At 44.9% G+C, this 27,242-nt stretch overlaps 1 long non-coding RNA gene across 6 annotated transcripts in view; it reads right to left on the minus strand.

Annotated features, from left to right (window-relative positions):
• Nucleotides 1–2,928: 2,928 nt before the first annotated feature.
• The window catches only part of LOC135265115 (uncharacterized), a 112,355-nt gene continuing 88,041 nt past the window's right edge, over nucleotides 2,929–27,242 (minus strand). The window contains exons 4-5 of one of the 6 annotated variants that reach the window (XR_010332859.1): nucleotides 12,767–12,867; nucleotides 2,929–3,755 (exon numbers count right to left, since the gene is read on the minus strand). This is a non-coding gene — a long non-coding RNA (uncharacterized LOC135265115). Of the gene's footprint in view, nucleotides 3,756–7,666; nucleotides 8,194–12,074; nucleotides 12,868–27,242 lie in introns of those variants that run through there. The other 5 variants (XR_010332855.1, XR_010332854.1, XR_010332858.1 and 2 more) reach the window with 5 other exon arrangements.

Raw genomic sequence — 27,242 nt, forward strand, 5'->3', positions numbered from 1 at the left:
TGTTCAGATACATAAGTGTTGCTCCATCATACAAAGTATATTAACTATTAGAGGAAAAACAGAATAGCAAAATTCTGTTAGATTTGAAGAGTTGAAAAAACAATTTTGTGATTCAGCAGCTTTGCATGCCTGTACAGACAGACACACACACATACACACCTTTCTGGAAAAAAAAAAACAGACTCTCCAAAATAGTTAAAACAGAGCCTCAAATTAAGCATTTTATTCAAATGAAAAAAAAAGTACTATTACGTTATTATCTGTCACGGTGACAAAGGAAATCTAACGGTGCCGTTTTTCTCTCTCTTTCCCTCCTTCTCAGTTCCCCCTTTTTTTGCTGGTTGAGGCGCAGGGTGTCTCTGCTACACTCCGGTCACAAGGGGGTAGCATTGACACAGTTCTGCAGGCTCTGCCGCCGACATCAATGCAGGGGGACAAACTGCCTTTGATGTAATTGAGGTCTTAGACCTTTTACAAGAGCATATATTGGGTTTGTATGGAGAAATGTTCAAAGGACAATGGATTTCCAGAAGTGGATGTAAAATCATATGTGAAACATCCCAGGCATGCTAAGCACTCTCTAAACAATAGCAAATACATAAATAAATATTTAAATAAAAAAAAAGGACTGCATTAGGATATGCATTTCTCATTGCTTTTTGTTGGAAATCAAATTAGATTCATTTTTCATTTTAAATATGTGCTAGACTGCAAAACGATTGCTCACATGTCCCTTCTCTGGTTAAGAGTCATTAAATTAAAGTCCCAGACCACTCGGAGAATGCAAAATAATTTGGACAGAAAGAAAAGGCAGAATTCCCCATTTTATCTTTTACTTGATGATTGTTTTGGTGTTAATTACGATTCCAGTGAAACTTTACTGCTAGAATTTCAAGATATGATGCTCTGACCAGGTACACACCCATTCCAGCAGTTAATTTATTTCAGTGTTATCCAGAAAGTAAAACTGCATTCAATTAACGTTATTTTAAGTATTACATGCGTGTACATTTCAATGTGCAAAGGTAAACACAAACTCAAATATTAGCTCATAAAATTATTAAATTATTTGTAAGCAATGGATGGACAAATTAAACCCTGGTAATCTTCAATCATGCTGTAGCCAGCTCAAATAGCTACCTAATAAGCTTTTGTGTCTATTTATCTTTTCATCTAAAGTAATACTTTATATCAACAGAGTGGTGGAGGCTCATAAATAAAGTTTAAATATTTACATATTCAGTTTACTCATGAATATTGCATACTAGGTACATAAAAATTCAAATATACTGTTTATGAAATATTATCATGCACCAAACAGGAATAGATTCTCACAGCAGTTTATTCGTACAACTCTATACCACACCACAGTGCACTTTCCTTTTAATTAATAAAGCAAGAGAGGGACATATGACCCCCTAGAATAATGTGCCGTTCTCAGCCTTTGTGTGTGTGTGTGTGTGTGTGTGTGTTTTAATGTAACAGAATGCAATGTGTCAGCGTTCAGTTTATGGGGTTTTTTAGAGATATAGGTGAAATCTGACGGTGTTATCAGCCTCGTGTGGATTATAAAGAGTTTTTTTCTTTTCTGTTGGACAGTTGATGCTTGAATTCCAGTGAAGGGTATCATCAACTGAATCTGGTCACTTTTGATCCTCCCCATTGCAGTTCCCTTGTACTATGCCAGGAACACTGTACTGCTAAACCTATTAACATATTCAAAAAATGACCTGTACCTCCTAAAACAAATATGATTTGCTCATTTGAAAGGTGGCGTTTGTCATCCAGTAACTGACTTGTGCCACGTAGCATTGAGCAGTTTGACGTGAACAATGATTTGGCCGTACCTCACAGAGGAGACAGCCAATCTCATTTTACATTCGCTAGTTCTCACAACAAATCACATGCATGTAGAGCCACCACCGCATTCCTTCCTTCAATTTGCTATATCGTGATTATCGATTATAATAGCATTGTTTTCTTCTGTCAATTCTTCATGTAAATACGTTACCCTCTGTGTCGAGAGAATTAAGTGTGCTTACTGAAATGCACCGCAGAGATTACAATCCTTTAGAATGATTTGTACCATTGATTTTACTCCATGTGCTTTCCTCAAAAAAGAAAAATAACACCAGTCTGCAATTCATTCATTCTGTATACAAAAATGAAGGCATTACTGTTATTGTACAGTGAAGCTCATATCTTTTGCTTATGTACTGTAGTTTACATTCATCACTTAATGTCTTCAGCAGCTGCTACAGGTGAACCCTTTCAGCGTTACCTTATTTAATGGCATGTTCGCAATATAGGGGCTCAAAAAGGACTTACTGTACATGAGCTAGCTTATCATTCAAATGTGATTCTGTCTCTCTCTATGGATCAGTGTTGGGTACTCATGGGTGATGTCACACCCTGTGAATATAAGGACCCGTGTACAACAATGAAAACAGTAATATAAACAGGAGTCACCTGTGGTTTCCTGAATTGGGTATATTGCCATTCATAAATCATACTGTGAAACAAAAGTTCTTCAGCCTTTGCCACTGATTTAAGAGACGGTCTCGCTAACCGAAAGACCGCTCTCCGCAGTGTGCTTGAGATCAAAGCAGCACGCTATGTGAATAGCATGCTATTATAGTGGAGAATCGAACACCTGGCTGGTCTGGTCTTAAGCAGGTGGGAGAGTGCTCGCGTCGTGCGACGAAAGAAGAAAAAAAAAACGATCATCTGGCGCTGACGTGTGCTCCTCATTGCAGATTTTCGAGATGATCGATCATTCGAAATCGCGCTCTGAAACCGGTCGTAAATAAGGAAAAGAACGACAATGATGGCGTGCATCCCTGAAGACGGCGGCACCACGTTGCGTCTGCTGGGAGATCGGAGCAGGGAGCAACCAGAGAACGCTATGGAAGTGTTCGCCTCCTTTTAGATGCCATTACTCAGGGGAGAAGCTCCTGGACAGTTACTGTACACTACAAGGACTACGGCTGGGCATTGTAACTAGTGCCAATTATAGCAGACTGCAACTGACCTATCCTCACCAGTAATAAATGCATGGGGTAGTGTGTGAATCTGCTGGTTGACATTTTTTGCTATTAGTTTTCAAACTCTGAGTGTGGGAATAAAGTTGACAATGAAGGCAAAAATCCAGGGTGAACGGAAGAAGCAAAGAGCACACAGCTCATGTGAGGTTGCACAATCAATAAGACAAAACTCTATTGGAATGTGGGTACAAACAAATATATTTTCATAGGAAAGACTTCACTTAAAACAAAATGGAAGCTGCTAGTTCCCTGGAGATTTGAAGGTTCCTCTCAGGCTGCAATAAGTAGTTAACCCCAAACTGTAGTGTTTCAGCCCAAAGAAAATTACCTTGGTTTTGTGAAGGGGAACTAATCTCTCTGAGCATGACATAGGACGGGAAAGGCCTCTTACTGTTATTATGATGTGTCGGCTTGTGTTAGCCAGGGCAGGCAGGTGGGGTAGCGTGTGGGAGGGGTGATCTTGAAGGCGGGGCAGGGAGATAGAGCGGTAGCTGCAGCCGAAGTCTGAACTATAACTACTGGACCTCTCTAACAGGACATTGATGGACCAAAGGCTTGGGGGTAGGGGGGGGGGGTCAGGTTAAAGTGGGTATACATGTATTTTCTCTTCCCCTCACACAAAGAGAAGGCATCCTTCTGCTTTTTGACCCTTCTTCTTTTTCCCCCATGTCCCTCGTTCCTTCCGCAAGTCCAATCTTGCTCCTCACTTGCCTAGTTAAGAAAAAAAACAACAAGAAAAAAAAAAATCCCCATCACAACTAACTCAAAGAGTGGTGATGTGGAGTTTGAGGGATTTCAGAATTCTTGGTTAAATTGGATGTCAGGGCTTCCGCAATGTCGACACATGCTCTGCCATCGCCAACACCGCGTCTTCGTCTTCCGCGCTTCTTTTTTTGGAAAATAACTGCACAGACACTTTCCCTTGGAAGTGAAATTCGCTCGTCATTTTTTATAGCGACTTGTCCCCCCCACAACCCCCCCCCCCCCTCCAATTGTTTCTCACTTAAATTTCACAACTCTGTGTTTTGCAGCTAACACACTTCGGACGTACCTAATCAGATGCTCACGTTAACAAAAGCACAACGATAGTACGCCTTTTCAATGTTTTTACACAACAGACCCAATTAAGAATTTTTCCAAGATCAAATGTCAGGACTGACAGGCAGAGACAAAGAAACTTAGCTTCAAAGTTAATTACAACCCCAGGATGAAAGGCAGAACATGGATTGACGTGCCACTTGCGTAAAACAAAGTTACATGTGTAAAGATAGAATGGAGCTCCACGATGAATGTATCAAAAGGAACGCCAGAATGATTAATTTTTTCCTTTTTATTTTAAATTAGTTGCATTAAAAAAAAAGTCCTTTTGCATTACTCTTGTGGACTGTAAAGCTAAAACCACGGTAAAATTAGTGTTTTGAAAAAAATATATATTTTTCACATATAAAACAGAATAACTTCTGTATGTGTGAATATATGAACATACGTGGGCTCATTACGGACATCATCAAAGCACAAAAACAAAAGACCTAAAAATAAAATCATTCCAAAATCCTGCAATACTGGATTTCTCTGGTGTAACAGCGAATATGGATCTTCAAATAACAAAATATCACATGCTCGCAAATGAACACACGCATGCACACACATGCATACACACACACACACACATCAAGCTGATGTAACACCTAATAGTCATCATTTTTTACTGAAAGAAATACACCCCGACAAAGTGTATTTCTTTTATAGGTATATTTAACATTATTTGTCTGACCTTTTTCAGTGATCGCAAGATGAAAGCCAGTGGTCATAAATGTATGTGTATTTACGTCATCAGACGCATGTGTTATGCGTTACCTGATTATGTAATGCTGTACATGTTGTACACTAAATCTTTTATTAAGACCGCTTAATATGTTACAATAAATAATCTTGCATGTTTATAATCTACTTCATTTTTAACAAAATATTTTATTATTCTACATTAGCTAGCTGCGCTCTATTTATAGTCTAGCCAATACACTGTGAAATGAATTATTTCACATTTATATGTCCCCTTATATGCCACATATTTGGCTCAACGCAAAATTCATACGGAAAGATTTATAAAAACATAAGCCTTGTAGAACAGGAGTGTTAAGCATGTTTGTCTTCTCTTCATAAATCTTCCGACGTGTCACCACGTAGCCAGAACATGCAAACCTTCTCAGATGCGGAATGCCTCGCTCACACACACACACACACACACACACACAGCAGCTGTGTCTCTTCAGGAAGACAGACACAATGACATGCAGGCGCACAGAGAGCGGGCTGCGTTTTAGCGCTTCTTTCATCCGTCCGGTTTTAGCATACGGCGTCTCCTCAGACTTTATTATTATGCGATGTCTTCTGAGACTAATGATAGATTTGTTACAGCAGTTTTCATTCCGGCCTCTTTCTCCTTACTGTCTTGTTTCAGACAGGCCGAAACAAACAGACAGCCCTAATGGGCACGGGGAGTCTTCAACTCAAATCCAACGCAGAGGCATAGAACAAGGCACTTCAGGTGAGCTGCTCATCGATGAACACACACACACACACACACCTGCATGCACATGCACACACACACACACAGACACACACACACACACACAGATATACCTGCATGCACATGTACACACACACATACACACACACACACACACCCTGCATGCACATGCACACACACACATACACACACACACACACACACACACACACACAAACACACAGATATACCTGCATACACATACACACACCTGCACGCACATGACCCACATACACACACAAACACATACATACACATGCACGAACACACACACACACACACACACACACACACACACTAACAGAATACATGTTAGAAAGAGGACATCAGGCATTCGATGGGATCCAGCTCAGACACAGCGCCCTGCAGAAGGGCAGACGTGCGCACTCAAACCGTGTTTTATTTTTTTTTTGCGGCCTCATTAACTAATATCTCTGGGAAAGTGATGTGAGTGACGTGCGCGGGGGAGTTATGGGATGATCTAAGAGGCGGGTCGGACCGGAGAGCCCAATGCTCTTCAGCGTTGTCACAAGCCATTTGCTGACCTTTCTGTAAATGTTTATTTGAAAAAAGCTAAACGCTCAGGTCAGGCCTCGGCGTTCTCCGCTTTGATCATCCTGCTCCTCCAGGCCAGACAGGGCCCCCGAATACCTCCGACAAATAGCAGGGGAACTGATGAACTTCAGGAATCCCCAATCTCGTGAAAGGGAAAAGGGGGGGGTTTGTGGTAGTGGTGGTGGTGGTGGTGGTGGGGGGGGGAGACCCTATCAGCTGGAAGAGAAAGGAGGCAGGGCTGGGGAGGTGGGATAGATGTTGAGTGGGTGGGGTCAATACAAACGACGCATCAGATACGCATTTTAATATTTTAGCGCTAAGCGTGTCTTTACGGAAAGGGAGAGGTCCGCTCTGAGAGGCTGAAAGCATCTCTGATAACATAACTCGCCTCTTACGCGAAGAGTTGGACGCGGGCGGGGAGGGGGGGGGCGACAGGGAGCAGGGAAAAAGTGTGTTTCTGTGCAAGCGGATAATTAGGGCGCATTCACACACACTGTCTCTGGCTTCAGCTACGAGGATTATAAGCTGCAATTGCTCCCTGTGTGGGATCTTTTAAAAAATGTTGGACCAAGCTAAACCACGCCGCAACCAGTGTAGTGACAGCGAGTGCAATGATTGGGCAATTGTTCTGTTTTAGGCTGCTTTCTTCTGTCTTTTTTGTTTACCCAGGAGGCTAAGGCTTGCTTTGCAACCAACAGTTTAGTACTTTTCAAGTACACAATACAGATATAAGTAAAAATATATAAAAAATATTGACTTAAAAGAATGATATCAACTACCTCTCTTGTACCTTTAAGCCAAATAAAATCAAATCTATGGTGCGTAGTGTGGTGAAATAACCTATAGCTGAAAGCCCTTTTAATATTTTGAGGTTTCGCAGAGGAATATTTAGCCTGCTACTTGGATTGTACTGAACAATGAGTTTGCAGAGGAATGACATAGCAAGCCTCTTAAGTCTCTTATGGGTTGTCCCAATTGAGTTGTAATGCATATAAAGTGCAGCAAGTCTGGAAGTGAAGTGGCAGTTTTTGTGCATCCTGCAGACAAGCAAATTGTCTTTCTCCGGTTAAGGAAGACATTTTAGAAATATTTTCAAGAGAAGATACAAGAGGCCTCCTGGATGGTAAATTCAGCTAATCCGGTAAGCACTTGGTGTGGTGATGATTCCCAAACTCCAGAACCCAACCCTGACTGTGCCAGCGCTGTCTGCAAGTGAAACTCCTGCAGGGTCGATGCGCGGTTGGCCGTGGCGTCACCGGGGGAGTGCTGGAAAGGTTTCATCACCCAATCACACAGGAGAAACTCCTCCAGCTTATCTGCATGCAGGCGCTGTGGAGCACCGACTCCTCAGGTGGAGGAATGAAGAGTGAAAAAGAAGCAGTGGTCAGCAGCATGAGCTTCCAAGAGCATATGCGGGTCTACAGATGGGCTTTCCAAATTCGGAGAAAACAAAAAAACAGTAACAGATAAGGTATAAAAGTAAGAAATAAACATCAAACACTTCATAATAAACAGAATGTATTAAACAGTTAAATGGAAAAAAACCTGTTCCAATATAGCATTATAGCAGCATTGATTCTTACAGGAATGCATATTCCATTTTTATTTTCTCCTTACATTATTCCCTGTTCTCTTTGTTTTGACCTAATACACGTAGACTCACGGATACACCTATCCCAGACAAATATAAAATATAAACTGTCGTTGCATTTCAGCAGCAGGCAAAGGCAATAATCTGAGCCAAAATGGTGACTATGTGCTCAGGTCACAGGAACACAAATCAACTCCCAAACCCAGGTGCGGTGGTGTAGCAAGCATCCGTCCAAAAATAGACTGTGTGAACGGTCCACAGGAACACTTCCTGCTTTCAGAGCCCTGACCGGCCCTGCTTTCTCCAGGCAAGGTGCCTCCGTGCACCGCAGGTTTTGGGGGCTTTTTCCCCCACTTCTTCTTTTGCAGCGGGATATTGCCGATAGGTTATCTCATGCGCGACAAACTTATTGAATCACACGGCTTGTCTGCCGTCTGCAGAGAGAGGATAACAAGGACGGTAGTAGGACCGGCAGTCACCCAATCGCAACCGACGAAAAAAAGCAGGTTACAGCTGATAGTCACCTGACACTGTAGCGTTTCAGCTCGCGACGACACCCACCCACCCCCCCCCCCCCCCTCCCAGGAATTATGATTGATGACCCCATTACGGTCTGTGCATACCACTAACACTAAGCTCTTTCGCTGTAGTTATGAATCATACAATGGCAACGCGCACCTGAAATTTTATGGATTGAGAATCTGAGGGTTGCCAGACAGGCAGGCTTAAGTAGCGAGGTTTCCGGCGTGCCCAAGGTGAATTCAAATGCAGTTCTGTTCATTGCCGAGGAAGGATTTGAATTGATCCACCTGCACACTAACAGCCTGGGTAGCCTGCTTCTGTTAGTCAGAGGACGAAGATTCCATACAAATTCTATGCACTTACTGTGCTTCGTTGTGGATAAAAGCGCCTGCCAAATAAATGCAATGTAAATCACTCTATATGTTTTGCTTCTGTGTACAGTATTCCTCTTTACGTTATACACATGGCATTGCTTCATTTTACAGGTTCGCCATTTAGCAGTCTTATGAATGACATACAAAGCTTACATTCTAAACATTCAATCTATTTACACAGTATGATATTCACTGTAGCAATTCAGGTTAAGTACCTTGCTCAAGGGTAATATGGCAGTGCCTCATCTGAGAATCAAACCCTGCCCTCAAAGTCTAGTTCCTTTACAATTACCCCACACTGCTGCTCCTCAAACATGATGATGAGAGCACTGGACTCCAGCACCCCGCATGACCCTACTCAGAAGTGGGGATAGATAATAGATGGATGGATGTTTCCATTTGGATGGATGCACATTAATGTACTGAACACCAGAAAATGCACAATCACTTACATCTGTTACGGTATGTTTAATCCTTTGAATGGTGTGCACTGTTTCAAGGTTTTTGACCAGTGCATTGCTTGGTGGATTTCCTGGCAGTGCACTGCCATTGTAGCCTTGAGCAAAGTACTTAACCTCAATTGCTTCAGTAAATATCCAGATATAAAAATGTATCTATGTTATATGATTGTAACTGTTGCACATTATGTTAAATATTACTCAATAAAATGCGCTTGCAAAAAATGTGTGCAATAAAAATTTCCCTGGCTAAGGGAATCTGCCAAGATAAAATGTAATAACTCACAGCTCCGGTTTCTCAGAAAACCAACACTTTTTGTTTTAAATCTTAACGGGACATTTGGGGTCTGAAATTTGCATATAAATGTAAATCAAGCGAATATCCAATAAACCTGAACTCCAAACATGTATGAGATTGTAGCATCTCCTTGTTTTGTTTATCTTTGTTTTGACTGCAATGGTCGCGCTGGACTCTATGAATGTTTAAAATACATGACAGAACACAAAATGAAAAGTTGGAACACCCCTTTAAAACTGGCACTATAGCTCCTGACTGTGCCACTAGTGCAATAATGCGCCCTATAGTCCAAATTGAATGCAAAACCCCAAGAGCCAATGGTCATTTGGGCATGGCAACGTCCGGAGAGGGAGGACTTCTAACAGTACAGCATTATTTCATGGCTCAATACCAACTCGTGTGGTTTGATGGGCACCTGCAGGCTGCAGTGTGCATGTGGTTTGTGCATATCATCTGTGCAGTCATTCAGTACAGTACCATAGGTGGCAGAGCTGGCAGTGTTAAAGAAGCAGCTGCCTGACTGGCAGTCAAGAAGCCAAACTGATGGAATACTGCTGGCAGAATGTTCCGCAACAGTACTACCACATTCATTTTAAAAATAGCCAGCTGAGGTTAGGAGGGGCAGTTCACCCAAAAATGAAATTACGCTAAGTTTTCACTTAACCTGAGTAGTATGTGTCCATTCAAATAGTTTTGGTGAAATCTAATGGGTTTTCTAGATATTCACTGCAGCTCACCCTGACATAACTCACCTTAAGGGTCCATCTTTGCATGGCCTCAAAGTGCCAAAAATCTCCCATTTAGTAAGGCATATGTATGGTGATCACTGTTTTTAAAAATGTAAAGTTGGAGGAGGATCAAATCTTGCCAGATCTGGCGACAAATCTGTTAAACTGGCAACACTGACTGAGCCGTTTAGCCTAGGCATCGCTAGTTGTAGCCTGCACTGTTATTAGCTGTCTTTGTCTTCAGCAGGGGGACGCAACTGGCGATTCTGACCTTTCTTTGACTCGTTTGAGGTTAGCCGGTAGGGTGGTGACCTTTAATAACAAAACAAACAAAAATATAAACAACCCTTGTTTATACTCCCAGTGCCACACAGCGGATATAACTGAGATGATATTGAGTCTGTATGACTCGTTTGGCTGGAGACAAACTCGGTCTGAATACAATCTGCTGGGGGAGTCCTGCTTGTTGGTGTAGCACATAGAGGGTATCAGGGCGGCCTCACACTTGTTGATGTGTCCCAACCCCCGCTGGAACGGGCCGGGAGTTTGGAGCGTACCATTTTCATTTTGAAGGTGTCGCACGGCAAATCTCTCGCGCCCCCGTGGCCGTCTCGTGGCGTTGGGAGAACTCAGGGCGGGAGGGCGGGTGTCCAAACACACGGTGGGTAGCGATCCTCCGTGCTGAAATATTAATGCCCGGTTTTTCCCCACATCAGCAGGGCGTAATTTGATTGCCGGTTAAAATATGCGGTTTTATTCTCCGAGTCCCCCCCTAGTCCCCCCCCCCCCCACCACCACCACCACCACCCCCGTCCCTCCCTCTCCCCATCTCGCCGGCTTCCCCCCGGAGAGTGCGGCGGTGAGCGCTTCGCAGAGACGGATGGTGCCACTGCTTGGCCTGGTAAAGATTGGGGGTGCCGGCGCGCAGCGGGGCACGTGTTCGGAGCTGCGAGCGGGGGAGTCTCGCCGGGCTGCGCCGCGTGGCCCACATCCATCTCTGTACCCGGGGAGATAAATGGAGAAACGGGGGCTCCAGACTGTGGCACCGCGAGGCCCCGCGGAATAGGGCCCCGCTCCAGTCGGGGCTGCGCTCGTGCTAACGTGAACACGCCGTAACTGCACACAGCAGAGCCCGTCCGCCGGTGCTCTGGCCATGCGATAATCGCATCAGCGGTATCATCTTCATACTCTCAGCGGAAATTCATCAAGCTCCAATTAATTAAGATTAAATATGAAAATTCACAATGTAAAACGCATTATGACCAACTTTGGAACAAACATTTTTTTACCTCCTGCTTAATTTCTCCTATAATAATAATACTAATAATAATAATAATAATTATTATTATTATTATTATTATTGTTGTTGTTATTGTTATTAGTACTATTATGTTTATATTGTTGTTTGTATTATATGTTGTTTGTATTATCATTATTATTATTATTGTATTTTTTTTTGCAATTCAGTTCCTTGCTACTATCTGAACTCTTAGTTTTCTGCCTTTATTGTATAGCAGTGATGTGATCTTTTAGTTACCCTTTGTCTTGGAAGAAAAATTAATTCTCATTTGCATTACCACGTCTAAATGTCAGCCTCCGATATTTTGTTAGACATTAGTAAAGCTGGCAGGGAGAGGCGCTGGATAATTGCACTCAGCCTAGCACAGGGATTTACATAATTTCAGACAGCAATTAAAGAATCCTAGGGAATATTATTCCTGCTCTCTCTCTCTCCCTCTCACACACACACACACACACACACACTCTCTCTCTTTCTCTCTCTCTCTCTCTCACATTCTGTCTCCCTCGCTCCTATCATGGCACAAAAGAAGCATTCGTTTACATTAAGCTCCCTGCTCCTTGCTGTTCATTTGCATAAAATTAAAGGTTTTCATGATCTTGAGCAGCAGGGTAACATTTAAAATTCTGTTTTAAAACGCTCACCTTAGAATAATAAAATCTTACTGCCATTCCCCTGGCTAGTTCAGCACCGAAGCAGCTTCTGCACAGCAAATGTCCACAAATCCTGCAGTCTGTATCCAAAATCTACTGTTTATGACATTTTTCAAATATGATTCACAATGGTGCTATTTGTTTTTCTTGAACACAAATGCATTATTTATAACATAATTTATATAGTAAGCTCATTTGTATGTAAAACCAGACCATCAGAAGAATATGTCATAATTAAAAAAAAACAGATAATTTTTCTACAATGTGCATGTGCTACATTATTAACAATAGGAAACAAAGGCCTGGATTTAAAAAAATTTCCTTAAATATGTTCGTTTCAATTCTAAAACAATCTTTTTCACGAACGTTGGCAATTGCTGACGTTACCTTCCCCTAATTGTCCGTGTGAAGAAAAATCCAAACTAACAAATACTTAAGGAAAAATGTTGAATTGTAAGAAATATCAGACACCCATTATACACAGGCATTTTTTCCTTCTAAATATAACCCGTACCCAGCCTCATTTTGGTCATTTAAGGGAGAACTGTCTTCAGTCGTGGACACAGACATATTGGCTACAGAGATTAAGGGTGAGTTCAGTACTCTACTGTAAACATTTAAAAAATGACATTGCTCTGTACTGTATGTCTGATTAGATTCTCACAAGGCCTTACTGGGTGGATGTCTCTGTCTCTCTGGTAATCGCGTTTCCTCTTCAGTGCCGAAGAATCACTGTCCTCCACAGCTGTGTCAAGGCAAGCCATCTCAATGTGCTCTGGAGAGAAGAGTTTATCGTCATTGGGGTTTTTGTTAATTAAGAATCTCCGATATACAGCGCGCGCATTTGGCTTGGACAGCAGGCCTCCGAGTCTTGTTAGACAGTCCATGTCTTTCCTCTTTCTAACTTTTATCTTTTTTATTCAGAATTTTATAGTTCACAGCTTGCTGGAGTTTAGAGTCGAGCCTTGTCTCTGCATGTTCATTCAGCAGTAGTAAAGCTTTTAATTAAGTTCCCTTTTTATCGTGGCTTCACTTAATGAGCAGAGAAGTCTATGTTGACGGAATCTCACAAAGCCATTGATTTTGGGTCAAAGGCTATATAGTTGTGTTTCGCACTTTTTCACAGATCCAGACAAGTGATGCTGATGTAAAGCCATATGAGAATATGATTATTCGTACAGTTAAAGGCATGCAAAGATCTGTGCCTTGGTAGTTATGCCTCCTTCCTATACACAGTTTGGCGGGTTCAAAAAAAAAAAAGCCAAACAGTCTTGAAAAAAAACAAAAAAAAAACATCTATTTGTGAATCAAAGATAAGGATAAATGATAATCGAACTGAAAGCGCATGCTACTGGTAAATGTTCTGCTATCAGGGTTTTGATGTGTCTTGCTGGAGGAGGCGGCAGCCGCACCGTGCTGCAGTGCGGTCCAACAGGCCGGTGACCTGAACTCTTCCCCGCGCAGCGGCGTCGGTGACGCGGGCGTCCCGCGGAGCGCCCGTAACGAGGCCCCCGGTTTATGGAGCCGCCGCGCAGTACATAAACCGCCATCGCGGAGGAGCCGGCGCAACCGAGCGGAGCTATCGCTAAAGAAAATATTATAATCATAATGCCCTCCTGCCCGGGAAAGGGGAGCGTCGGGGAGAGCTGAGGCGTGGTGCGCGGATACAGCTGTGTCTCCCCGCTAATGTTCTCTGGTCCGGTCTCTCTAATTGAGTCCCCACAGAATCCCACCCCCACTCCCCCCCCCCACCCCCTTTTTACTCCACGCTCGCGCTGATTAGGATAAGCAGGAGCTCGCATCTGCACTCCATTGGCAAAGCCCCTCCTGAACGCGCCCGCTTTCTAATGACTACGGTAATAAGCGGCGGTGTCGGGGAAAACCGAGAGGGGGGGGGGGTGGGGGGGAAGGGGGCCACTTTGTAAATTTCCTCGGGGTGCAAAGCGGCACAGATTCCTGGAAAATAATCATGCGTTAAGGGTACTTTGGAATGTATAAATTCTTATCGCGCGCTCGTGGGCATCGGTGGCGGGTAAAAAGGGGTTCAGCGGCAGACGGCAAGAACGTTCCCATCAAGCGGAGCCATCTGACCTAAATTCCAGCGGCGGGCGCGTCTGTGCGCGCCGGGGTTGTTTTTTGGCGTGGCGCGGATGACACTTTCGGTGCGAGCCGGGGATCGCCGGGATTAGTTAAACCGAAGCGTTCTATAAATAAAGAGTCGCTTCTGAACAATATTTCCCTCTTGAACTCCCCCCCCCACCCCTACCCCCAACAAACACCCCCAGTTCCTTGAATCTCAGGCCGTCCTCTTAGGCATCACAGGGAATGTTCGCACTGGTCTCCCCTCTGCTGTGAAATAAATTGTGACAGTAACTCAATATGAAGTGAAATAGGCGAGAAAGCCGGGGAGTTCACTTGCACTGACAGTGCGGTTTAATTCCTTCCCGCGCGAGGCTGACATTTCTGCTGCCACTAAATATTAAACATGTATACCCGCTTCATTTGCATGCGGTAATGAGGGGAAGGGAGGAGGGGGGGGGCGAGGCTGCCTCTGGTCAAGCCGTCGCTATTGCGCACAGCCGGTCATGTGACCTGGGCTCCGGCGGCGGAGGTCTGTGAGATTCGTGCCCCCCCCCCCCCCCACCCCTTCACCCTCCACCCTCGCGATTTTCGGGGGACCCCCCGGCCCCGCCCCAACCGGTGTTCCGCGGAGTCCCGCAACCTCAATTTCCACTTTCAACCCCCCCCACCCCCCCTCAACACGCTTTCTCTCGCTCGCCCACGTAATAACGGCTGGCGAACGGGGACTGACTGCTCACACCCTGCTGGACGGCAGCGCGCGCTGAAAAGCACCGGCGTCAGGAGGGATCAGGGTTAAGTGCTTTGGCTCTAAATGTCAAAATGTCCCTCTATCTGGATAATGCAATATATATTCATGATAAGATAATCCTGGAAGAGCCGGGCGGGCCATATCGGCCCGGGATATTTCAATTGTTGACCTCGGCGCTGAAGTTACAATCAACACGCCATCTTTAGGCTGAAGGATATGCTCCATACATTATAATAACATTATTAGTGGGAACCGACCGAGGCCATTATCGCAGATGTATTAGAGGTGGTAGCAGACACATTAGTATGGTGATCAATGTGGAGATATTATTATGGTGCTTGATGATGGGGCTTGAGTCAGTTGATTTTCTCACCAGGAGAAGGAATGCCTTCATTTTGTTTGAAAGTACTTCAAATTGAAAAGGTGAATTACAGGCATAAATTTCGTATAAAATTTACCACGGTTATAAAACAGACTAAGGTCTATTAAGAAGTAGAACAGACTGACCACTGTTCATACATTCAATAAAAAAAGCGGCAAAGGTTTTATTCATGTTAAATGATGTATTATTTCATGGGTGTGCTTTATTTCAGAGATATTAGATAACACGGACACATTCAAACATATATATCTATGTGCACACATCTCTTTTTTAAGATATGAACTAAAATCCTTCCTTTCTGTTTTCTAAAAAGCTCTGCAGAAAAATAAATAAATAAGTGAGTAAAAAAAAAAAAAAAACACTTCACTCTCTCCTCTCTCTGCCAGAATCCCTGGATAAGACTGGAATCAAAAATGTCTAAAGGAATACAGCTGTCAGAGACCTCTGCGAAGAAAGCCCACAAATTTATTTTCACTGGTGAAACGATTCTCCACTGATTCTTATTCTTTTTTTTTGTGGGGGGGGGGGGGGGGGCTGGGAAGAGGCAGACTTTCAATAGCGCTGCTCTCTGCCCGCCCAGCAGTGAGAGCTGGGAGATTTCTAGTGCCTTTCACAGGGATTGTTTCCCTTTAATAATATGTATCAGGCCTGTCAGGGCCAATCAAACCCAGATCAAAAACAAAGTTGACTGTCAAAGAGAAACACGGAAAGATCAAAGAGCTCTAGTGATGGGGGTTGGGGGGGAGGGGGGGGGGAAGGGGAGGGGGGGGTTGCTTGGGGGGGTTTGAATAGTGTACTGAGGGGGTGCCTCTTTTCCCCTGGTAATGTTCTGTTTAAGTACTGTTAAACAAGTACAGCGGGGCCTGTGAATCTGGTCCACTTACGGGCGTCCGGTGGGACTGCGTGTCCTGAGGTCTACCCGTAGTAACTTGTCATGTCTGCGTCAGGAGCGCTTATCCATATTTGTCTGAGCGGCGGGGCTCCTCTCCGGTATCTAGTTACCTGTTTCGTGGCAACCTTTCGTCTTACAGACCGCTGTTTACGGCGGCGACGAACTCAAGGCAACAACAAGAGCCGCTCGCCCGAGGGGGGCGGGAGGGCGGGGGGGACGGGGGGGTGGCACGTCGGCGTGAAATCGCCCGTTACCGCACTCTCGCGGCGCAAATCACCTTCGATCCGATCGGTCGCCGCCGGTTTTTTGACGCGCCCCGCCCGACTACCCCCCCCCCCCCCCGCCCCCCGCGAAACAATGCGGCCCGAAAGCGATCGACGGCGAGGCTCGCGGCCGCCGTTCGGGTCCGCCACGCGGTAATTAAATCTCTGTCAGATCCGAGAGGCCCATTGTAAAACATACATTATTTATATCGACCGCACTCGGGGAGACGGATACAAATCTGCCAATCATGATAAATATTGTTATCATGCGTGAGCCTTATTTGAATCTGCCTCGCCGGACGTGCGACGGGTGGCAAAACAAAAGAGGGCGTCGCGTCACGCCGCTCGCGCGTCGAACGGGTTCGGCCGACTCGTCTTCGTCCGGCAGTCGCTATTTATTTATTTTTTTTATTCGCCGAAAAGCGCGCGCTTTCCCCCTCGTCGAGGACGGGCGAGCGCCGTATTGCGGGGGATCGCGTAATTTAATTAAAAGGTGCGTCGTGCGGGGCCCGTGCGCGCGGCTACGTTTCCTGACTTTTTTTTTTTTTTTTTTTTTTTAACCGCTAAAACTCATTAACCAATCTGAATTACTGATATCCATTAGCCGCGCCGCTCCTCTCTGCTGGGCGTCTCTCGTGTCGCTGGAGCTTTAAATATTATTAACATTTTGGAACACAGGCCATTTCTTTGATGCATTAGGGCCCGGTTCCAAATAAATTGGGGAATATTTCACTTAACCGCGCAATCAATGTGTTAAAGCAGATATTTTCCGCGTCTAGACACAACAGACTGTCCCCGCACCATAATTGGGGTGACACGCAATTTGTTTTCCTCTGGCGATCGGCACGTAAACAGGAAGCAGGTTTTGGCCCCGGCTCACCAGCACACGGAAGAGATTCCTCACTCCGGCGCGGACCGGCTCCAGCGTATAGTAATTTCAATATTTAAACAGATAGATGATACATAATTATTACCAAGAATGATGGGCAGTTGCCGCACTGTACTTTTGAGGGTACTGGAAACGGAGCAGGGAGAAGCCCAGCGCGGATACGGTGATTTCATCGCTCCTGTTCTCGTTTTTGTATGTGAGAGAGCAGACAGACTTCCTGGCGGTGCTAATACTTAATATCAGAGCTGCAACCTTAATCCAAATGCATTCAGATAAAAGCCGCTGTAGATTAAAGTGTCAACAGCAGTAATAGGTTTCCTTGTTTCAGGAGCCCATACCAGAGAGGACAGATCCAAATACATTTCCCCTCTAGAATTTATTTATCAAATCGTGTTCATTATTATTAAGGAGTCAATGCAACACTATATAATTGCAGCATTTTAAATTCCTATCCTGGACAAATAGGTTACAGCTTATAATATGTTGATCATATATTTGGCTCTCAAATCTAATTTGAAGTACTCAAGCATGCTCTGGTTGAGCAAACATTTCTGCTCAACTCACGATATAGTTTTGTTTACCTTGACCAAGAGTTTGGTTTGTTCCGCAATCACCGAGAGTGAATGCACCAAACTGCTTGTGAAGAAAGAAAAGAACACATTCTGTTTTATTTAGTCAAAAAAGAGAACAAAAGTTGATTGAATCTGGGCATTTTAGTCAATGACCTACGTATGTTTTTAACATTTTTTCTTCTGTCATTGTTCTCGTTTGCGGGTAAAGTCACGGATTTGATTTTTTATAAACGTAAGATTACAAGCCAGGAAAACATTGAGCTCCAAACAAAGAGGGCACAATGCCTGACTTCCATCCCGGCTCCTTGTTTGCCCATTTGTCTTTCCCTTTTCCACCGGAGTCGGGCAGTAGCTTCCTATTATTTTAATAAGCACTTGGTTTTAATACATTATTGATCTCAGGTTGAACTGAGGGGCACTGCATTAGGACCACGGTTCCAAAGCCCATCTCCGCATGACATTCATGTACTCGTGAAAAATTATACCAATTATGAAATCAACCAACAACTGCCTCAAAAGGCAATCAATTGTCACATTGGAAAGCACTTTGTTTCTCGACGCTATCGGCTTCGCGGTTACACAGAAGGTGTGGGTGGAGGGTGCTTAATGGCTTCCAAATGACCATTTTTCTTTGTTTTTATTTTACGTCCATTACCGTCCGCCGCGACCCCGCCATCGCCCAAGCCTGCTCCCACACAGCACACACAGAGAGAGAGAGAGGAGGTGATCCACAGCGCCGGGCTACAGGCTCTGCTCTCCACCCCACAGCCCCATATTTATGAAGCCAATTAGACCAAAACAAACCTAGCGAGCAGCTGCGCAGGCAGATCTGAGGAACCCGCCATGCCAGAACTTAACCAAAATTAAAGGTGGGAAGAAGGGACGGAAGAGGGATGGAAGTCCTGCACTTCGGGGACATTGTTTTCCCCGTTTTCACACGGATACACAAACACAAAACACATCGTGCTCCGCAAGGACCTTTGTCAGCACCAAGGTCAGCTGTGGATGTGATAAAACTATGTTTTTAATTTTACACGAGTCTGAAATTCTCTGCTTAAGAGGCTAACATTGGTCTTATGGACTGTTTCTTTGTGAGATGTGTTTGCAATCGTACACCTTGATGACTGTCGCTTTCTCTCTCTCTCTCTGTCTCAAACCTGCTTTATTAGCATGGCAAACCTTATGAAGCGTAGCCAAAGCATTTTATAAAAAGAAACTGTAAGACCACTGCCACCATAAATAAAGACCAATAATTAAATGAGACAAATAAATCTTAAAATAACCATATAATTGTCTCTCTCTTGCTCTCCATCTTTTTTTGCCGCAAATTCAAAGCAAACCATCAAACGAACGCGCCAACCTCGCACGCCCCTCCACCCGCTCTCCCGTTCCTGTTCCCTTTCAGCATCCCACATGACACCACGTCACGGCGCCTTTACGGGGGAAATGAGGAGCGCGCAGGAGGAAGACGTCATGTGCGCTTTGTACCCTTCACCGCGCCGAGCTGCGGGAGAGGCTTGATGCGGCGCGCTCAAACGACATCCCACCGTCGCCAATTTGAGACACCAGTTTGGAAGGAGGGGGGGGGGGGGGAAGCTTATTTAAATATTAAACCAAATCGGGGATGAGCAGAAGGATAGAGAGAGCAAGAGAGAAAGAGAGATAGAGAGAGCGAGGGGGGGGTGAGATTTTCCACCCGCTGAAAAGGTTTTACCTGTATTGAGTGTTACCAACAAGACTTAGCGCAGTGAAAGCTCCCAGCTTGACATGGTGACTGAGTGTAATTTGGCTTCCCACAAAGGGATTTGATTCATTCATTTCCATTTTTCAAGTGCTTCTGAGGGGGGTGGTGGGGTGGGGGTGGAGGGTGGAGTGATATAAGCCAGGGAGTCAGGGAGCTGTTTTTTTTTTTTTAAACCGTGGCGTTTCAGAGGCTCCCACCGAGCGCTCGCGGGGTCAAGCGCGAGCCACGTCTTGGTGGAGAACGAGAACGCTCCAGCTTCCATTCCGCGACACTCAATCATAGAGCCTCCTCATGCAGAAAGCGCTGACTTAATGCCTGACACGGGGACGATGACCCCCCCCCCCCCAGCGCGCGCGCGTCGGACTGCAGGGGGTACCTAACCCTGACCAGATCCTGGGATTGTTTGAATATGTCCCAGTGTGGTCTCTCGCAAACACGAAATTACGCCAGTGACACATTAACACTTTCCCAATAAGTGCCCTCTTGAAGGCCTTTGCTTTTAACCAAAAATGTTGACTGCCATATACTGAATCCCATTCTAATAGAACCTGTCTGTTTACTGAAAGCGTATCAATGTTAAAATGGCTATTGTTGTAGTCTTAAAGAATGAAGTGGCAGTTTGGCTTTAGAGAACTGTGCTGTCATTAGAACTTTGCAGGACCACAAGGAAATGCTCTGTGTTCATATGTTGAATCAACTCTGATGGACTACATTTTGTACTCCGTCAGAGTTGAATTAACACTGAGATTTGCTGGGTTTAATTTCTAGGTGTATTGTCACACGTACAGTTATGTTATGTGTACTGGCCTTAAGAAAAGTCCGTATTTAAATATCTCCAATATCTCATTGCACAAACTGATCATTTTAAAAATATGTAAGTTATGTAAGCCAGACTAGACATAGTATTGATGCATAAATATTACAATAACAATAAATCATATTAAAATCATTGATGGTTAAAACACGGCTGATAAAAAATTGAAATGTAATAATGCTATCTCTGTTCTTCAACAACGAATAGCCTAACTCGTGCAAAAGTGATGAACACATTTCTATAATTCATTCGACCTACTTCATAGAAAATTCAGGTAAATTACAAAGGATTGTCTCTTTTTTATTTTGTATCGAATTCACTTTAAAAAAAATGCTTCACTCTATTCTCAGATACACATAGTCCCCCCCCCTCCAACCTTAAATAAAAGGAAAAGGAGCAGGTAAGGCGGCGGGGCGGAGGGGTGGGGTGGGACGGGTAACGCAGGGGAAGAGAAAGCGGCGGCCGGGATCTCGGGGAAGGGGAAGCGGCGGCGGCGCGCGGGCGGGCAGAAGCGCGCGCGGAGCAAACGAAGTGGAGACGGTAATACAGTGTGTTACCGCGGAGACTGACAAGCCCCGTTCCTCTCCCGGAGCAGCCGAGCTGGCATTAAACAGACAAGACATCCGGCGCGGGCGGCTACGGGCGCGCGAATAATGAAGGAGCGGCCCGGCGGAGCGGCGCGCGCGGCCCCCCCGGCCCAGCCAACTGGAGAATTTAATTTCGTGCAGGTTCCTCCGCGGCCGAGCGTCGCCCGTCGCCCCCCACCCTCCCCCCCCTCCCCAGTCGCGGAGGCCGACGGCGGTCTGGTGAGCAGGGACAGCCCAGAGCTCCCCGCTCAAAGCCCCCTCTGGTGCTGCTGTTGGTGAAGGGGGGGTTGTTGGATTTCTGGGGGGGGGGGGGGGTTGTTGAATATCTGGGGAGGGGGGTTGTTGGATTTCTGGGAAGGGGGGATGTTGGATTTCTGGGAAGGGGGGATGTTGGATTTCTGGGAAGGGGGATGTTGGATTTCTGGGGAGGGGGGGTGGATGTTGGATTTCTTGGGGGGGGGGGGGTTGTTGGATTTCTGGGGTGGGTGGGGGGGGGATGTTGGATTTCTGGGGGTGGGGGGGGGAGGGCGGAAGGGGGCTAAAGAGGGGAGGGCGGTTATGACAAGCACGGTCCAGAGAAGGAGTAAGACGGCAATCACTCGCGTTTCTCATTTTCCGGGGCATGGACTTATTATTAAATAAAAGACAGTGAAATGGGTCTCGCCTGACCCAAGGAGCAGCAGGGAGGGAATACTATTGTCTGAGGGTAATGCTTTTCCCCGTCTCCCTCTCTTTCTCTCTCTCTATCTCACTCTCTCTCTCCCTCCTTTTTTCCTATAGAGATACATCGGTTATATATACAACGTCCCACATTACTGAGATGCAAAGCAACAACAAAAAGAAAAGAACACAAGCTAAAAAACAAAAATGCTTTACAGTCGCTACTGTGTGAAAGTCTGGAAAGTGTAACATGAAAGTAGAGTCAGGTTTCCATTGGACAAAGGCTAGAAAAGTAACTGCAGCGTGATTTATGTAGCTGCTCCAGGACGTACAATTCCCAGTTGGCAATGTTTCTTTATGTTATTTGTCATCAGGACTTTTTTCTTGTTAGTTCATCGTGAGGGCAATTAAATGAAAAATTGAGCAAGGAATGATGTCCCGTACAGGCCAGATCATAAGAAAAAGATTCAAATTTCATGCACAAATATGTAAAATAAAATTTTGCGGATCATAATTTATGAAATGATATTAAGGAATATGTTCTTGTGTCATGGAACAGAACTTGGGTTCAAAGTCCAATAGAAGAATAGGAGCGTCTGAAAATAGACTTGTGCCTTAAAACTGTCAACAAACACATGCACAGCTACAATATGTCTCAAGAACTCTACATCATGCACCACCAACCCTTACATAATACAACCAAATCACAGAGCGCGCGGACCCTAGGAATCTGCAGAGAGTCTGCAGATTTCACTGTGACACGCTGCAGCAGCTTCACAGAGGGAAACGGGAAACGTTTGCAACCCGTCGACCCGATTGCATAACATCTCCAGACAAGAGCGGGCTTCCATAATGCAGCCAGGTTCCTGACACAAGGGCACAAAGGTCACACTGTCTGACGGACAGGCTCACCCTAACCCCCGCCCCCCGCCCCCCATAACCGACGTTCCTGGTCATGTGACGCCAGGCCACTTTCAGCGGAGGAGTCAGATGAATGTCGAGGACTTTCCTGGCTGGCGCCGGAGGCCCCTCGCGCCGCTCCCCGGAGTCTCCCCGTCCGCCGGCGAGGAACGTGCCCGGGTTCCGCCCAAGCGCACATTCGCAGATGCGCTGATGCGGTGGGAGGGGGAGGGGGAGGGTGAGGGGGTTCTACCTGTGAGCGGACGGCAGTTTCCCACACGCTGTTGGCCCCCCACCCATTGCACACGTGTACGGTCAAAGCACTCCCTCCCCAGTCTTCTGGAGGTTAGCAAACCCAAAGAAAATGGCGCCGCCTGGTCGAAATTGGCTAGCATTGCGCTAGCTGGGCTTGCTTCTCATTGCAGGTTAGATTCCGAGATGGGGCACAGTGGTTGATTCAGTTAAAAAAAAAAAAAACTGCTGTGATTATATTCATTCATTGGCCAAACGCTCTTGTCCAAAGCGACTTACAAGGCCATTATAATAAATAATGCCTAGTGCAAATAACAAGGGAGAGTACAAGAGCCAGAGTGGAGCATAAAGTAGCACTGTAGATATTAATTGCAAAGCTGATAGAACTCGGCCACTGCAACACTTCACATAACACTCTTTGAAATAAATTACATTACAATATTACAACAAAACATATCGCTGCAATTGTAGCTTTAATGGCACGGCGTGAATTCCAAAGGCTGCAATGAGTAGTGAAGTTCAAAGGGTTTGGAAATGGTAGCTCAACCATGTATAGGTTTTAATCTGTTATAGGCTGAGGAAGTGTCCACGGTTAAGGGCTTCTGCCATGCATTTCAAATGATGCAATCTTAAACAAACAAGCGAAATTAAATATTAGAGAAAGAACGCTCTGAAACAACTTAGGCCTCGGAATCGGGGATGCGAATGGCATTTCGCGTTATGCGGTCTGCTGCGGGCTGAGAAGCGATTCGAGCCTCATTGATCTATCCTTATCTGATTGGACGGGCTGGGGAGGGGGGGGGGTGGGGGGCGATGAAGGGCTTTTTATCTGATTAATGATGAGTGAGAAGATAGAGACGGCGAGGTTAGGGGGCCAGAATACGATCGCGGCCGAAGCAGGGAGACTTGGGATAGCGCGCTCAAACGATCCCTGACGGCACGCGCCGGGGACTCTTCTAAAAGCGCTGGGGAGAGATGCATTCTGGGATACCCATGGTCTTTTTTTTGGGGGGGGGGGGGGGGGGGGCGGGGAAGCATGTGGGCGGAAGGTGTCCTGACTGTGCCCACATCAAACAGCCCCGGGGGTACAGAGTTAGCAGGCTCTACTGTGCTTCCTGTTTCCGCAAACCTGCTAAGGTTCAGCGTCTTTAAGTGGAAGTAATTGCTGGGGTGCATGCTCCATTAAAAAGCAACTACTTAATACAATAATCATTCAATTAAAAAGCCCTTGTAGCAGCTGCCACTGCAGATTTGGATCAACTGAATATTTTATTTGCAGCAGGAAGTGAAAAACACATCGGCAAGCGTCACCGGGAGGGGAGAAAATATATCTGAGTGCGACGCAGAGATAGTATCCAATCTTCAACTTCAAAAGAGTATTCTTTGGCTTTGATTAAAAAAAATGAGGGAGCTGCATGTTAATCACTAAGGTGACTGAAAGACAGTTTGTGCCGAAGGATATCTCAAATCTAAATGATAAGGAAGCATTTTGTTTTGAGTGCAACTGTGTAAAATGTCTTTAGATGTGCCCATTATGCTGCCTCTAAAGAAGTTTAGCGAAGATAAATAATTTCAGGCCATTTGAGTCAAGGAAGCATGCATAACAGTCCGTATGCTGACTAACAGTTTTGGGTTTAGATTTTGATTAGATATTCTGCAAACTGTGCAAAAGTGCTTTGCTCTGGTCTGGGTGAATTTATGAAATAACTACTCTAATTTAAGAGCACTCATGCACCCATTCAACATGCCCAATGACATTTGATTTGTCCAGCTATCAGTTCAGACAGCGTTATACTGGAACTACCCAAAATGCAACTTATGATTATGAAACAGCAGTAATGAAAGACATAATGAATTAATGTTTGTTTTTTTTCCGGCACCTGATTGGCTCATAGCTTAAGTCCCCTTTGAAAACTATTGGTCCATTTTTCACTTAGCAGATGGATAGCTGTTCCATACTAAGCGTGGGATAAGCAGTGCTCAACTGTTAAAGCCATTTAGGGTCTATTGCTTCACTCGTTAAGCCTTGACGTTTAAATGCACCTTTCACACAGTAAGATGAATGCACCATCACTGGGGACAAGAGTAAAAATGTAAAAGAAAAGAGGGAAAGGGTTCTGTCATAAAAACAGACAGCAAAGCATTAGCCGTTTAGCACCGCGGCAGACAGCGGCCCGGGATGGGAATACAGCGGTATCGTTACCGCCGCGCCCAGCAGAGGGAAAGTTCCGGTCGAGTGTTTCGCCGTTTTTGTACGCTGAGGAAACGCCGGAGTTTCACTGAGTGGCAGCATCATACCGCACAACAGAAAAAAACTTGCTCTTTATTAAGAGTCATTAGAAGAAACGTGGCTTTCAAAATGTTCAACTACAACGACAAAATGCAAGCGATGAAATTTACCCTGAATATAAGGACGATTAAGCTAACCGGAGGCCAGAAAGCAAACTAGGGTCAAGGATCAAATTCAGACTCCTGAATTGCGTTCCAGGATCCAGCGCTTGGAGATTAATGGTTGGATGAATTCCTCTGAATACTCACAGCGTAGCCTGAAATAGCCGGGAACAGTGCACTTGAACAGAACAGTAAGCGCACACGCAGAGTGATGCTGGTCATGTGTCCCCTTTGACCTTTCTCCCTTGGCTACACACTCCCCCCGCCGCCCCCTCCTTGCTGCTGCCAGATGTGTCCACCCCTGCCCACGCACACCCCAGCAGACATGTCTGCCCAGCAGAATCTCTACTGAAGTAAAATGTCCTCTTCGACACTGTAGTCGTCACACGTACATTTCATGACTTTTCAAAAATAGTATTGTTCCACAATATTTTGCAGCACACTGAACGGCATTTGTTAAATGAAATGAAATGCACGTCTAAATACATTATGATTTATGTTTTAAAAAGCTAACTAAATTGTCTGCGAGAGCGAAACCCATTTTCGGTGCTTAGGTCCACATCTTGGACTCCTAGGAAGACAGGAGAAAGGATCCTTACAGAGTGCGAAGGGCAGAAAAGTTCACTGAAACTGCTGAAACCACATTGCATCCGCCAAGGTTACCACTGACGGCATATTAATCACTATCCCACTAAATTAAAAAGTATAATCCCCATTAAAGAGGTTCCCGTTTACTGTACACTTAAGCAGTTCCTTGAAAAAGCTTGTCGTGAGCGTAATGATAAAATTATATTACATATCTTTACATTTTTACAAAGATGACACAGAGTGTCTCTCCAGAGCCCTCTATAACGTGGAGTGCACGGTCTCCCCCAATTATTTCAAAATGACCACAAACACTGCCCTTTCATAAAAGATTTATAATGACGTGTAGACCATTCTGTAACATGTAACACTTAAACACCATGCTAATGTTTCCAAAATGGTTATTTTTGGAACTAGAAAAATATATATTTTTAAACATTATTTCATGGATTTTTTTCCCATTTCATTTTGGACTTTTTTCCTGACAATATCATTGACAAACAGCAGACTGACAACCACAATGCAACCACTGAACACAACAACAAAAGCACTTTCAATCAATTTTTCCATTTTTTCCATTGTTGTATCGTTATGGTGTACTGGTGTTGTGTATTTCAGTAGTTTGAGCTGGTACTCGGATATGAGGAGATGTCCATATTTTATTTTTTCCTCCCTCAATACACCACTGAACCCTCCACCCCCACCCCCACCCCCCAACCCCCCCACCCCCACCCCCAACACACACACACACACTGTGTGTCTCTCTCTCTCACTGGGAGCCCTTTGAGCCGAAGAGCGAATTACTCCTATTCTTTGTTTTATTATGTTCAGCAAATTAATAAATGGGAATAGCTTTGGAAAAAAATAGATATGAAAATGTGTACTTTGCATTTATTAAAAAGCGCATTCTCTAAAGGTTACAAGCCGCTATTGTAGCAGTACAATCCGTGAAATGTAATTAAAGACAGTGTTAGAGAGAGCCGGAGATAAAGCTGCCGGTGCCATTACCGGCTCCCTCTTGTAATATTTTGTGTTCCCCCCTGAAACTTATTCTCTCTGAACTAATTTTGCATGACATATTGCATTTCTGCATCAGCTATCATGAGGCTACCTGTGAATTAAACAGGGGTTGATATACGGCAAATTTGCAGATTACATTTCGGACATGCAGATATCTCACACTCGCGGTGATTTATTAATTCCAGCAAAACAAAACTCACAACATCACTTACAATTGCATTTTCCCCTGCTCCACGAGGGCCTGCGCGGATGGAAGAATTACATAAATGCATATAAAAATGAAATGTTAGGATGATGGATAGACAGACAGTTATATGGAATAAAGCACTGTGCTGTGAAGACCGGGAATGCAAACCATGAATAACCATG

Source organism: Anguilla rostrata, chromosome 10 (assembly GCF_018555375.3).
Source record: "Anguilla rostrata isolate EN2019 chromosome 10, ASM1855537v3, whole genome shotgun sequence".
NCBI lineage: Eukaryota > Metazoa > Chordata > Actinopteri > Anguilliformes > Anguillidae > Anguilla > Anguilla rostrata.